Raw genomic sequence first — 14,472 nt, 5'->3', positions numbered from 1 at the left:
CATAACAAAGCATTTAATTAAAAAAAAAATTTTTTTTGTGTCTCCACATTCTGAAAGCTGTAGTTATATTTATTTTTTAGGCGACTGTCTTGTGTAGGGGCTAATTTTTTTTTTTTAGGATGAGATGACGGTTTGATTGTTACTATTATAGAGTGCATATGACTTTTTGATCACTTGCTATTAAACTTTTTGAGATGTAAGGTGACAAAAAATGGCTTTTTGACACACTTTTTATTTTTTACGGTGTTCATCTGAAGAGTTAGATCATGTGATATTTTTATATAGCAGGTTATTACGAATACGGCGATACCTAATTTTTTATTTATTTTTTCCGTTTTACACAATATCATTTTTGAAACTAAAACAATCATGTTTTAGTGTTTCCATAGTCTGAGAGCCATAGTTTTTTCTGTTTTTGGGCAATTGTCTTAGGTAGAGTATAATTTTTGTGGGATGAGATGATAGTTTGATTGGCACTATTTTTGGATACCTATGACTTTTTGATGGCTTGCTATTACACTTTTTGTGATGTAAGGAGACCAAAAAATGGCTTTTTGACACCGTTTTGTTTTACTGTATTCACCTGAGGGGTTAGGTCATGACTTCTGTAGCAGATAGCCAATGAGCAGCAGTGCTGGTGGTGACATCTAATAATGCCGCCAGCCCTGCGGTCCGGCTCACAGCAGCCCGAAGACATCATAAGAATACTCCTCCTCCCAGCCTGCTCCTGATCCGAACCGACATTGCAAGTAAGAACTGCTGGTCAGTGCCCCCCTTCCCCATGGCTAGCTGGTGCCCTGTTAACCCTTACCCTCTTATTTACACAGCTGCTGTTGTTTAAACAGCCAGATCTGGTGTAAATGATGCAGCTATGTAGTCTGGACCGAGGTCAGAGGGGGAGGGTTGTCAGGAGAGGCATTACAGGCTGTAGGACTGCCCTTCCACTGCATGATGGAGCCCCAGGAATCCTGCATAAAGTGAGTGCATATGTGATCTGTAGTATGTGCCTGTATGTAATAACATGTGTGATATGTACTATATGCCTGTATGTAATAATGTGTCATTTGTACTATGTGTCTGTATGTAATAACATGTGTGATGTGCAGTATGTGCATGTAAGTATTTTCCTTTTTTTAATTCCTGGATAACCCCTATTAAACACCATGCTGGCTTTAGGATGAATGTTCCTAGTTTTATTTTAGTTGCAGCCTATGGAGATTATCCCCAACGTCTGGTAACCATAGTATGCCATAGTGATGTCCAGTACATCCTGGCCCCGGATTCTGTGCTTAGCAAAGACAGAGTTTCACACCATGGATGTTCCTGGTATCATTATACTGAGAATTATTTCTATTCTCCACCTAGTAAGATTGTTACCATCTTCCAGTTTATTAAATGTCTGTTATGCCATAATTGAGCTTGCCCAGCTCACTTCAGCCTTGGAGGCCTGCTCTTGGAAGATAGCGACTTCAGAAATCTCCAGCAGCAAGTTCTCAGATCCTGTGAGGGGCACATATCTAGGCATAACTACTGTGAGGGGGCACATATCTGGGCAAAACTACAGCGAGGGGGCACAAAAGTACTGTGACAGGAACAAAGGTGTATTATTTACAATTGGCCACTAGGACCATCAGTGTCCCTTGATTGACACGTGTTACTAATTCAAAAAAATAGCTTTTATTACTTGTCCTTAAAATAACTTTCTTAGAACTCTATATTAACCCTATAGTTAAAATAATCAGCATAGCCTGCCTGCCTGTTAGTAATTATCACAGTGTTGTCTATGATTATTGAGTCCGTCCTCTAGGTGGCTCTATGCATCTGCAGTAGCTTATTTCATACGTCCTTTATTGTTCAGGCGTTTCTCTGCTTATATACTGCACGCTGTTATTCCCACAGCGTGTATGCTACTGTGCCGCCTTCCTGGACTAGGCTCTTATACTTGTATCTCTCTCAGACATAAATACAGGCCAGGCTACCGCTGGCTAAAACGCTCACTTCACTAGCTGCCCCCCGACATGTTTCGCCGACCAGGCGTCTTCAGGGGTTTGGGCAGAGGACTGAGTGTAAGGGGCGGAGCCAGGGTTATAAAACCTCCCTTCTCTCGTCATGAGTATATTGACCAATAGGTTTCTCTCTAACTGTGGGCTTAACTTTCGACCAGTCACAACGCCTCTACTGGATATTATCAGGTACTAGCTCCTCCCATGTCTTTCTCACCTAATGGGCTTTAACCTGCGCCGCGCAGGGTGCGCTGATACTTAGTGTTATTTCGACTCGTATGCACGTTCACCGCACATGTCTGGAGTTACTTCCTGGTTTCGCTTCATCCCGGTCATCTCCCTGCGTCCTGTCTGCTTTTGATGACATGTGGGCGATGCGACTCCAGATGTATGACGTCTCTGCGCATCTCGGAATACTCTAACTATTTTAGTATTAGTGAGTTGTATTGCGCCTGCTCTCACTCTTGGGCATGAATTAAGATCTAAGACCGGACGCATGAGCAGTGATCACCCGTGGGATTCGCTCCAAGAGTGAGAGCAGGCGCAATACAACTCACTAATACTAAAATAGTTTAAGTATTCCGACATGCCTTACTTTGACTGCTTTAGCTGGGTCAAAGATGTGAATCTGTTCGCACGTAAATTGGCCCTGTACAAAGAATATAAAAATCTAGAAAAGGACCCCACAAAGTTTAGTGGTAAAGAACTAGAAGCAGTACAAATTTTAGAAGATTTACAATGTGCACATCGAGGTGAGATAGTACCATCTAGGGCACCTCATAGTACGCAAACACCACAATCTAGATATACTCCACCGTTCACAAAGTATGGGAAAATAGATTCATTTGTGGACTTAGTCACAAAGGACCTTCAAAAAATAAGAACTAATAAAACATCTTTGGGGTCTAATCTCACACCACAAGAGAAAGGAGCCTTGGATAGCCTGATAAAAAATGATAATTTAGAGATCAAGCCGTCGGACAAAGGAGGAAACATAATACTACTTGAGAAAGAGTACTATGTACGTATGGTAATGACTAGGGATGAGCGAACTCGAACTGTATAGTTCGGGTTCGTACCGAATTTTGGGGTGTCCGTGACACGGACCCGAACCCGGACATTTTCGTAAAAGTCCGGGTTCGGGTTCGGTGTTCGTCGCTTTCTTCGCGCTTTTGTGACGCTTTCTTGGCGCTTTTTGAAAGGCTGCAAAGCAGCCAATCAACAAGCGTCATACTACTTGCCCCAAGAGGCCATCACAGCCATGCCTACTATTGGCATGGCTGTGATTGGCCAGAGCACCATGTGACCCAGCCTCTATTTAAGCTGGAGTCACATAGCGCCGCCCGTCACTCTGCTCTGATTAGCGTAGGGAGAGGTTGCGGCTGCGACAGTAGGGCGAGATTAGGCAGATTAACTCCTCCAAAGGACTTGATTAACTGATCGATCTGCAGCTGTGGATCATTGAGCTGCTGATCCTCAATTGCTCACTGTTTTTAGGCTGCACAGACCGTTTGTCAGTCTCATTTTTCTGGGGTGATCGGCGGCCATTTTGTGTCTTGTGGTGCGCCAGCACAAGCTGCGACCAAGTGCATTTAACCCTCAATGGTGTGGTTGTTTTTTGGCTAAAGCCTACATCAGGGTGAAGCTGTCACACCAAGTGCATTTAACCAGCAATAGTCTGTTCATTTTTTGGCCATATACAAAATCAGGGGCAAGCTGCGCCTGTCACCAAGTGCATTTAACCCTCAATGGTGTGGTTGTTTTTTGGCTAAAGCCTACATCAGGGTGAAGCTGTCACACCAAGTGCATTTAACCAGCAATAGTCTGTTCATTTTTTGGCCATATACAAAATCAGGGGCAAGCTGCGCCTGTCACCAAGTGCATTTAACCCTCAATGGTGTGGTTGTTTTTTGGCTAAAGCCTACATCAGGGTGAAGCTGTCACACCAAGTGCATTTAACCAGCAATAGTCTGTTCATTTTTTGGCCATATACAAAATCAGGGGCAAGCTGCGCCTGTCACCAAGTGCATTTAACCCTCAATGGTGTGGTTGTTTTTTGGCTAAAGCCTACATCAGGGTGAAGCTGTCACACCAAGTGCATTTAACCAGCAATAGTCTGTTCATTTTTTGGCCATATCCCAGTCTAATTCTGTCACTAAATCCATACCGGTCACCCAGCGCCTAAATACTAGGCCTCAAATTTATATCCAGCTAAATCTGTCCCTAGTGCTGTAGCTGGGCGAGTTATTTAGTGTCCGTTCAAGCACATTTCTTGTTCTGGGTTGAAATACAATTCCCAATTTAGCAATTTCATAATTTAGTGGTTCCTGCTATATCAGAGCTATTTGAAATCTATCCCAAAAAGGGTATATAATATTGAAGGTGCACATTGGGTCATTCAGAATAACTTCACACACACCCGCTACTGTGTATTTCCAAGTCTAATTCTGTCACTAAACCCATACCTGTCACCCAGCGCCTAAATACTAGGCCTCAAATTTAAATCCCTCTAAATCTCTCGTTACCCACCGCTGTACTGTTGTTGCTGGGCAAGATATTTAGTGTCCGTCAAAGCACATTTTTTGTTCTGGGTTGAAGTACAATTCCCAATTTAGCAATTTCATAATTTAGTGGTTTCTGCTATATCAGAGCTATTTGAAATCTATCCCTAAAAGGGTATATAATATTGAAGGTGCACATAGGGTCATTCAGAATAACTTCACACACACGCTTCTGTGCATTTCCAAGTCTAATTCTGTCACTAAATCCATACCGGTGACCCAGCGCCTAAATACTAGGCCTCAAATTTAAATCCCTCTAAATCTCTCGTTACCCACCACTGTACTGTTGTTGCTGGGCAAGATATTTAGTGTCCGTCAAAGCACATTTTTTGTTCTGGGTTGAAGTACAATTCCCAATTTAGCAATTTCATAATTTAGTGGTTTCTGCTATATCAGAGCTATTTGAAATCTATCCCTAAAAGGGTATATAATATTGAAGGTGCACATAGGGTCATTCAGAATAACTTCACACACACGCTTCTGTGCATTTCCAAGTCTAATTCTGTCACTAAATCCATACCGGTGACCCAGCGCCTAAATACTAGGCCTCAAATTTAAATCCCTCTAAATCTCTCGTTACCCACCGCTGTACTGTTGTTGCTGGGCAAGATATTTAGTGTCCGTCAAAGCACATTTTTTGTTCTGGGTTGAAGTACAATTCCCAATTTAGCAATTTCATAATTTAGTGGTTTCTGCTATATCAGAGCTATTTGAAATCTATCCCTAAAAGGGTATATAATATTGAAGGTGCACATAGGGTCATTCAGAATAACTTCACACACACGCTTCTGTGCATTTCCAAGTCTAATTCTGTCACTAAATCCATACCGGTGACCCAGCGCCTAAATACTAGGCCTCAAATTTAAATCCCTCTAAATCTCTCGTTACCCACCGCTGTACTGTTGTTGCTGGGAAAGATATTTAGTGTCCGTCAAAGCACATTTTTTGTTCTGGGTTGAAGTACAATTCCCAATTTAGCAATTTCATAATTTAGTGGTTTCTGCTATATCAGAGCTATTTGAAATCTATCCCTAAAAGGGTATATAATATTGAAGGTGCACATAGGGTCATTCAGAATAACTTCACACACACGCTTCTGTGCATTTCCAAGTCTAATTCTGTCACTAAATCCATACCGGTGACCCAGCGCCTAAATACTAGGCCTCAAATTTAAATCCCTCTAAATCTCTCGTTACCCACCGCTGTACTGTTGTTGCTGGGCAAGATATTTAGTGTCCGTCAAAGCACATTTTTTGTTCTGGGTTGAAGTACAATTCCCAATTTAGCAATTTCATAATTTAGTGGTTCCTGCTATATCAGAGCTATTTGAAATCTATCCCAAAAAGGGTATATAATATTGAAGGTGCACATTGGGTCATTCAGAATAACTTCACACACACCCGCTACTGTGTATTTCCAAGTCTAATTCTGTCACTAAACCCATACCTGTCACCCAGCGCCTAAATACTAGGCCTCAAATTTAAATCCCTCTAAATCTCTCGTTACCCACCGCTGTACTGTTGTTGCTGGGCAAGATATTTAGTGTCCGTCAAAGCACATTTTTTGTTCTGGGTTGAAGTACAATTCCCAATTTAGCAATTTCATAATTTAGTGGTTTCTGCTATATCAGAGCTATTTGAAATCTATCCCTAAAAGGGTATATAATATTGAAGGTGCACATAGGGTCATTCAGAATAACTTCACACACACGCTTCTGTGCATTTCCAAGTCTAATTCTGTCACTAAATCCATACCGGTGACCCAGCGCCTAAATACTAGGCCTCAAATTTAAATCCCTCTAAATCTCTCGTTACCCACCGCTGTACTGTTGTTGCTGGGCAAGATATTTAGTGTCCGTCAAAGCACATTTTTTGTTCTGGGTTGAAGTACAATTCCCAATTTAGCAATTTCATAATTTAGTGGTTCCTGCTATATCAGAGCTATTTGAAATCTATCCCAAAAAGGGTATATAATATTGAAGGTGCACATTGGGTCATTCAGAATAACTTCACACACACCCGCTACTGTGTATTTCCAAGTCTAATTCTGTCACTAAACCCATACCTGTCACCCAGCGCCTAAATACTAGGCCTCAAATTTAAATCCCTCTAAATCTCTCGTTACCGCTGTACTGTTGTAGCTGGGAAAGTTATTTAGTGCCCGTCAAAGCACATTTTTTGTTCTGGGTTGAAGTACAATTCCCAATTTAGCAATTTCATAATTTAGTGGTTCCTGCTATATCAGAGCTATTTGAAATCTATCCCAAAAAGGGTATATAATATTCAAGGTGCACATTGGGTCATTCAGAATAACTTCACACACACGCTTCTGTGCATTTCCAAGTCTAATTCTGTCACTAAATCCATACCGGTCACCCAGCGCCTAAATACTAGGCCTCAAATTTATATCCCGCTGAATTTGAATACAATACATTGGGCCAAATAATATATTTGTTGTTGTGGTGAACCATAACAATGAGAAAAACATCTAGTAAGGGACGCGGACGTGGACATGGTCGTGGTGGTGTTAGTGGACCCTCTGGTGCTGGGAGAGGACGTGGCCGTTCTGCCACATCCACACGTCCTAGTGTACCAACTACCTCAGGTCCCAGTAGCCGCCAGAATTTACAGCGATATATGGTGGGGCCCAATGCCGTTCTAAGGATGGTAAGGCCTGAGCAGGTACAGGCATTAGTCAATTGGGTGGCCGACAGTGGATCCAGCACGTTCACATTATCTCCCACCCAGTCTTCTGCAGAAAGCGCACAGATGGCGCCTGAAAACCAACCCCATCAGTCTGTCACATCACCCCCATGCATACCAGGGAAACTGTCTCAGCCTCAAGTTATGCAGCAGTCTCTTATGCTGTTTGAAGACTCCGCTGGCAGGGTTTCCCAAGGGCATCCACCTAGCCCTTCCCCAGCGGTGAAACACATAGAATGCACTGACGCACAACCACTTATGTTTCCTGATGATGAGGACATGGGAATACCACCTCAGCATGTCTCTGATGATGACGAAACACAGGTGCCAACTGCTGCGTCTTTCTGCAGTGTGCAGACTGAACAGGAGGTCAGGGATCAAGACTGGGTGGAAGACGATGCAGGGGACGATGAGGTCCTAGACCCCACATGGAATGAAGGTCGTGCCACTGACTTTCACAGTTCGGAGGAAGAGGCAGTGGTGAGACCGAGCCAACAGCGTAGCAAAAGAGGGAGCAGTGGGCAAAAGCAGAACACCCGCCGCCAAGAGACTCCGCCTGCTACTGACCGCCGCCATCTGGGACCGAGCACCCCAAAGGCAGCTTCAAGGAGTTCCCTGGCATGGCACTTCTTCAAACAATGTGCTGACGACAAGACCCGAGTGGTTTGCACGCTGTGCCATCAGAGCCTGAAGCGAGGCATTAACGTTCTGAACCTGAGCACAACCTGCATGACCAGGCACCTGCATGCAAAGCATGAACTGCAGTGGAGTAAACACCTTAAAACCAAGGAAGTCACTCAGGCTCCCCCTGCTACCTCTTCTGCTGCTGCCGCCTCGGCCTATTCTGCTGCTGCCGCCTCGGCCTCTTCCTCCGCCTCTGGAGGAACGTTGGCACCTGCCGCCCAGCAAACAGGGGATGTACCACCAACACCACCACCACCACCTCCGTCACCAAGCGTCTCAACCATGTCACACGCCAGCGTTCAGCTCTCCATCTCACAAACATTTGATAGAAAGCGTAAATTCCCACCTAGCCACCCTCGATCCCTGGCCCTGAATGCCAGCATTTCTAAACTACTGGCCTATGAAATGCTGTCATTTAGGCTGGTGGACACAGACAGCTTCAAACAGCTCATGTCGCTTGCTGTCCCACAGTATGTTGTTCCCAGCCGGCACTACTTCTCCAAGAGAGCCGTGCCTTCCCTGCACAACCAAGTATCCGATAAAATCAAGTGTGCACTGCGCAACGCCATCTGTAGCAAGGTCCACCTAACCACAGATACGTGGACCAGTAAGCACGGCCAGGGACGCTATATCTCCCTAACTGCACACTGGGTAAATGTAGTGGCAGCTGGGCCCCAGGCGGAGAGCTGTTTGGCGCACGTCCTGCCGCCGCCAAGGATCGCAGGGCAACATTCTTTGCCTCCTGTTGCCACCTCCTCCTTCTCGGCTTCCTCCTCCTCTTCTTCCACCTGCTCATCCAGTCAGCCACACACCTTCACCACCAACTTCAGCACAGCCCGGGGTAAACGTCAGCAGGCCATTCTGAAACTCATATGTTTGGGGGACAGGCCCCACACCGCACAGGAGTTGTGGCGGGGTATTGAACAACAGACCGACGAGTGGTTGCTGCCGGTGAGCCTCAAGCCCGGCCTGGTGGTGTGTGATAATGGGCGAAATCTCGTTGCAGCTCTGGGACTAGCCAATTTGACGCACATCCCTTGCTTGGCGCATGTGCTGAATTTGGTGGTGCAGAAGTTCATTCACAACTACCCCGACATGTCAGAGCTGCTGCATAAAGTGCGGGCCGTCTGTTCGCGCTTCCGGCGTTCACATCCTGCCGCTGCTCGCCTGTCTGCGCTACAGCGTAACTTCGGCCTTCCCGCTCACCGCCTCATATGCGACGTGCCCACCAGGTGGAACTCCACCTTGCACATGCTGGACAGACTGTGCGAGCAGCAGCAGGCCATAGTGGAGTTTCAGCTGCAGCACGCACGGGTCAGTCGCACTACAGAACAGCACCACTTCACCACCAATGACTGGGCCTCCATGCGAGACCTGTGTGCCCTGTTGCGCTGTTTCGAGTACTCCACCAACATGGCCAGTGGCGATGACACCGTTATCAGCGTTACAATACCACTTCTATGTCTCCTTGAGAAAACACTTAGGGCGATGATGGAACAGGAGGTGGCCCAGGAGGAGGAGGAGGATGAGGAAGAGGGGTCATTTTTAGCACTTTCAGGCCAGTCTCTTCGAAGTGACTCAGAGGGAGGTTTTTTGCAACAGCAGAGGCCAGGTACAAATGTGGCCAGCCAGGGCCCACTACTGGAGGACGAGGAGGACGAGGATGAGGAGGAGGTGGAGGAGGATGAGGATGAAGCATGGTCACAGCGGGGTGGCACCCAACGCAGCTCGGGTCCATCACTGGTGCGTGGCTGGGGGGAAAGGCAGGACGATGACGATACGCCTCCCACAGAGGACAGCTTGTCCTTACCCCTGGGCAGCCTGGCACACATGAGCGACTACATGCTGCAGTGCCTGCGCAACGACAGCAGAGTTGCCCACATTTTAACCTGTGCGGACTACTGGGTTGCCACCCTGCTGGATCCACGCTACAAAGACAATGTGCCCACCTTACTTCCTGCACTGGAGCGTGATAGGAAGATGCGCGAGTACAAGCGCACGTTGGTAGACGCGCTACTGAGAGCATTCCCAAATGTCACAGGGGAACAAGTGGAAGCCCAAGGCCAAGGCAGAGGAGGAGCAAGAGGTCGCCAAGGCAGCTGTGTCACGGCCAGCTCCTCTGAGGGCAGGGTTAGCATGGCAGAGATGTGGAAAACTTTTGTCAACACGCCACAGCTAACTGCACCACCACCTGATACGCAACGTGTTAGCAGGAGGCAACATTTCACTAACATGGTGGAACAGTACGTGTGCACACCCCTCCACGTACTGACTGATGGTTCGGCCCCATTCAACTTCTGGGTCTCTAAATTGTCCACGTGGCCAGAGCTAGCCTTTTATGCCTTGGAGGTGCTGGCCTGCCCGGCAGCCAGCGTTTTGTCTGAACGTGTATTCAGCACGGCAGGGGGCGTCATTACAGACAAACGCAGCCGCCTGTCTACAGCCAATGTGGACAAGCTGACGTTCATAAAAATGAACCAGGCATGGATCCCACAGGACCTGTCCGTCCCTTGTCCAGATTAGACATTAACTACCTCCCCATAACCATATATTATTGGACTCCAGGGCACTTCCTCATTCAATCCTATTTTTATTTTCATTTTACCATTATATTGCGATGCTACCCAAAGTTGAATGAACCTCTCCTCTGCCTGTGTGCTAGGCCTAAATATATGCCAATGGACTGTTGCAGTGGTGGCTGACATGAAGCCTGATTCTCTGCTATGACATGCAGACTAATTCTCTGCTGACATGAAGCCAGATTGTCTGTTACGGGACCTCTCTCCTCTGCCTGGGTGCTGGGCCTAAATTTATGACAATGGACTGTTGCAGTGGTGGCTGACGTGAAGCCTGATTCTCTGCTATGACATGCAGACTGATTCTCTGCTGACATGAAGCCAGATCGTCTGTTACGGGACCTCTCTGCTCTGCCTGTGTGCTAGGCCTAAATATATGCCAATGGACTGTTGCAGTGGTGGGTGACGTGAAGCCTCATTCTCTGCTATGACATGCAGACTGATTCTCTGCTGACATGAAGCCAGATTGTCTGTTACGGGACCTCTCTGCTCTGCCTGTGTGCTAGGCCTAAATATATGCCAATGGACTGTTGCAGTGGTGGGTGACGTGAAGCCTCATTCTCTGCTATGACATGCAGACTGATTCTCTGCTGTCATGAAGCCAGATTGTCTGTTACGGGACCTCTCTGCTCTGCCTGTGTGCTAGGCCTAAATATATGCCAATGGACTGTTGCAGTGGTGGGTGACGTGAAGCCTCATTCTCTGCTATGACATGCAGACTGATTCTCTGCTGACATGAAGCCAGATTGTCTGTTACGGGACCTCTCTGCTCTGCCTGTGTGCTAGGCCTAAATATATGCCAATGGACTGTTGCAGTGGTGGGTGACGTGAAGCCTCATTCTCTGCTATGACATGCAGACTGATTCTCTGCTGTCATGAAGCCAGATTGTCTGTTACGGGACCTCTCTGCTCTGCCTGTGTGCTAGGCCTAAATATATGCCAATGGACTGTTGCAGTGGTGGGTGACGTGAAGCCTCATTCTCTGCTATGACATGCAGACTAATTCTCTGCTGACATGAAGACAGATTCTCTGTTACGGGACCTCTCTCCTCTGCCTGTGTGTGTGCTGGGCCTAAATATATGCCAATGGACTGTTGCAGTGGTGGCTGACGTGAAGCCTCATTCTCTGCTATGACATGCAGACTGATTCTCTGCTGACATGAAGCCAGATTCTCTGTTACGGGACCTCTCTCCTCTGCCTGTGTGTGTGCTGGGCCTAAATATATGCCAATGGACTGTTGCAGTGGTGGCTGACGTGAAGCCTCATTCTCTGCTATGACATGCAGACTGATTCTCTGCTGACATGAAGCCAGATTCTCTGTTACGGGACCTCTCTCCTCTGCCTGTGTGTGTGCTGGGCCTAAATATATGCCAATGGACTGTTGCAGTGGTGGCTGACGTGAAGCCTCATTCTCTGCTATGACATGCAGACTGATTCTCTGCTGACATGAAGCCAGATTCTCTGTTACGGGACCTCTCTCCTCTGCCTGTGTGTGTGCTGGGCCTAAATATATGCCAATGGACTGTTGCAGTGGTGGCTGACGTGAAGCCTCATTCTCTGCTATGACATGCAGACTGATTCTCTGCTGACATGAAGCCAGATTCTCTGTTACGGGACCTCTCTCCTCTGCCTGTGTGCTAGGCCTAAATATATGCCAATGGACTGTTGCAGTGGTGGCTGACGTGAAGCCTCATTCTCTGCTATGACATGCAGACTAATTCTCTGCTGACATGAAGACAGATTCTCTGTTACGGGACCTCTCTCCTCTGCCTGGGTGCCGGGGCCTAAATATCTGAGAATGGACTGTTCCAGTGGTGGGTGACGGGAAGCCAGATTCTCTGCTATGGAACCTCTCTCCAATTGATTTTGGTTAATTTTTATTTATTTAATTTTTATTTTAATTAATTTCCCTATCCACATTTGTTTGCAGGGGATTTACCTACATGTTGCTGCCTTTTGCAGCCCTCTAGCCCTTTCCTGGGCTGTTTTACAGCCGTTTTAGTGCCGAAAAGTTCGGGTCCCCATTGACTTCAATGGGGTTCGGGTTCGGGACGAAGTTCGGATCGGGTTCGGATCCCGAACCCGAACATTTCCGGGATGTTCGGCCGAACTTCTCGAACCCGAACATCCAGGTGTTCGCTCAACTCTAGTAATGACCCTCCTTGATGACATCAACACCTATCGACCACTTAGAGAAAATCCCACAGAAAAATGTAAACAGGAGTTGAAAGTCATTCTAAATGTAGCAAAAGAGAGAGACCTCATTACTAAAGAAGAGCTATAAGGTCCTATATAACCCGTATCCAAGTGTAGCTAGCTTTTATGCCATCCTTAAGGTACACAAGTAAAAACGGGATCCAATCCCAGGTAGGCCGATAGTATCAGGCAATCAAAGTCTCTGTGAGGGAATTAGCAGATATGTGGAACAAGCCATTACCCCATTTGTATCTAGCTTATCCTCCTACCTCAAAGACACCAAGGACACGCTGATGAAACTCCAGGGAATCCAGGTGAATGAGTCCATTCAAATAGCGAGTCTAGATGTAGAGGCTCTCTACACTAGCATTAAACACCATCTTGGCCTAGAAGCTATTAGATATTATTTGAACAAAAAAGGGATTCAATTTCTAGAGCACAACAAATTTGTTTTGTCACTACTTGAGTTTTTGTTGACACACAACTATTTCACATTTAATGGTAAGTTTTATTTGCAGGTCAGCGGGACAGCTATGGGGACAATCTGTGCGCCTAGCTTTGCGAATTTATTTTTAGGGTGGTGGGAGGAACAGGTAGTATTCACAGAAGCCAATCAACATTACACTGATCACATACTGTATTGGGGTCGTTTCATAGATGACATTTTAATTTTATGGGACAGCACCAGCACTCAATTTTTTGATTTTGTTAAAGAACTAAATAATAATCAACTAGGCCTTAAATTTACAGCGGAACTAGATCAGAAAACTATTAATTTTCTGGACCTCACCATTACCCTTGAGAGTGATGGCAGCATACAAACTACCATCTATAGGAAGCCTACTTCAACAAGCAGCCTCTTACATTGGAAAAGCCACCACCTAACTAGCCTCAAAATAGGAATCCCGATAGGGCAATATCTTCGAGCGAAACGGAATTGCTCAACAACTGAAGGCTTTGAAGCTGAATGTAGGCTCCTGTATGAAAAATTCTCAGTAAGAGGATACCCGAAGAAAACTCTACATCACGCATACAATCGAGCCAGAAAAAGTAGCAGGATGAATTTACTAATGAGCACCGGGCAATCCAGAACCCAAAAGGATAAAACAATACGATGTATTGGAAATTACGATGGACAACATGAGAAGATACGGAAGATCCTAACACGGTATTGGCATATACTACTCTCAGATGATGAGCTTAAAGAAATCATCACCCCGAGACCAGCAATTACATACAGAAGGGGGCAGAACATAAAATAGAAAATAGTGCATAGTCACTTTGTTCTGAATAAAAAACAAAATAACCCACCTGGCTGGGTACAAGCGGATCGTTTCCGTGTGGGGACTGCAGTTTCTGCAAGATTATGTCACCGAAAAGGGAATTTTTGAACCCTGGGGATAATAAGAAATATCAAATTAAGGAATACATTAATTGTAAGTCAATGGGAGTAGTGTATGCCATACAATGTGAATGTCCAAAAATCTATGTGGGTAAAACCACGCAAGAACTTAGAAGACGTATATCCAAACACCCGACTGTAATAAATACCAATGGTGATACACCTGTAGCAAGACATATGCATCAAATACATAATGGAAATGCCCAAAACCTGAAAGTCTGGGGCATACAAAAACTTAAATTGGGCCCCAGAATGGGAAATTTAGACAGGAGACTACAGCAAGAGGCAACCCGCTGGATTTATAGTCTGAAAAGTCTAGCCCCTGTAGGACTAAATGAGGGATTCAC

General features: G+C 45.9%; 1 long non-coding RNA gene across 2 annotated transcripts in view; it reads right to left on the bottom strand.

The window, feature by feature from the left end:
* LOC122945344 overlaps window positions 1–14,472 on the bottom strand; it is a 127,737-nt gene that overhangs the window by 4,508 nt on the left and 108,757 nt on the right. For both annotated transcript variants that reach the window (XR_006391115.1, XR_006391114.1), the window contains one exon: window positions 14,035–14,117. This is a non-coding gene — a long non-coding RNA (uncharacterized LOC122945344). The remainder of the gene's footprint in view (window positions 1–14,034; window positions 14,118–14,472) is intronic.

This window comes from Bufo gargarizans, chromosome 8, assembly GCF_014858855.1.
Source record: "Bufo gargarizans isolate SCDJY-AF-19 chromosome 8, ASM1485885v1, whole genome shotgun sequence".
Lineage (NCBI taxonomy): Eukaryota > Metazoa > Chordata > Amphibia > Anura > Bufonidae > Bufo > Bufo gargarizans.
This window is presented reverse-complemented; position numbering and strand designations above follow the sequence as displayed.